Source organism: Taudactylus pleione, unplaced genomic scaffold (genome assembly GCF_031769625.1).
Source record: "Taudactylus pleione unplaced genomic scaffold, aTauple2 ptg000026l, whole genome shotgun sequence".
NCBI classification, from domain to species: domain Eukaryota; kingdom Metazoa; phylum Chordata; class Amphibia; order Anura; family Myobatrachidae; genus Taudactylus; species Taudactylus pleione.
Genome location: NW_028284428.1, coordinates 15,637,501 through 15,638,032, shown reverse-complemented (window position 1 = coordinate 15,638,032; position 532 = coordinate 15,637,501). Strand labels below are relative to the sequence as shown.

The 532-nt window shown below is 62.2% G+C and overlaps 1 pseudogene; it reads right to left on the bottom strand.

Moving 5' to 3' along the window:
• Positions 1 to 313: 313 nt before the first annotated feature.
• LOC148539237 (28S ribosomal RNA) overlaps positions 314 to 532 on the bottom strand; it is a 1,520-nt pseudogene continuing 1,301 nt past the window's right edge.

Genomic DNA, 532 nt, shown 5'->3' with positions numbered 1-532 from the left:
GATCGCGTCCGAGAGCCTTTGCCCTCCCCTCCGGCCCTTAAGCCTGGGGATGGGGAGTCCCCCCATGGCGAATGCCATTTTCCAACCGTTAGGCCTGGGCAGGGACCAGCTGAGGGTGGGAGCTGGACCCGTGGGATGACACCTCCTTGCCTCCGGGGTGCCGGAGGTGCCGGCTCCTGGCTGACCAGCTCCGGCTATGTTCTCAAAGGGGGAGAACGCATTGTCTAAGAGCCTTCGGCCCTTAAGCCTGGGGTGGGGCGGTCCGGATGACCATTAAGTCCGGGGAAGGTAGACGCCCCCGCCGGGAGTTGACAAAAATTTGACTTGAGGGATGACTTTCAGTAGATCGCATTGAGGGAGCTGCACTGCTATGCATGAAACCCTGACCCAGAATCAGGTCATCTGCGAATGATTTAGTACCGGGTGCCTAGCGAACATGCGTTGCGCTGTGGGAGAGAGGCGGCCCACTTCCGTCCGTGCTCTGGTCCCATGGCGAGCGGCTCTATGTGCCGGGCCCTGGCCCCTGGGGGGG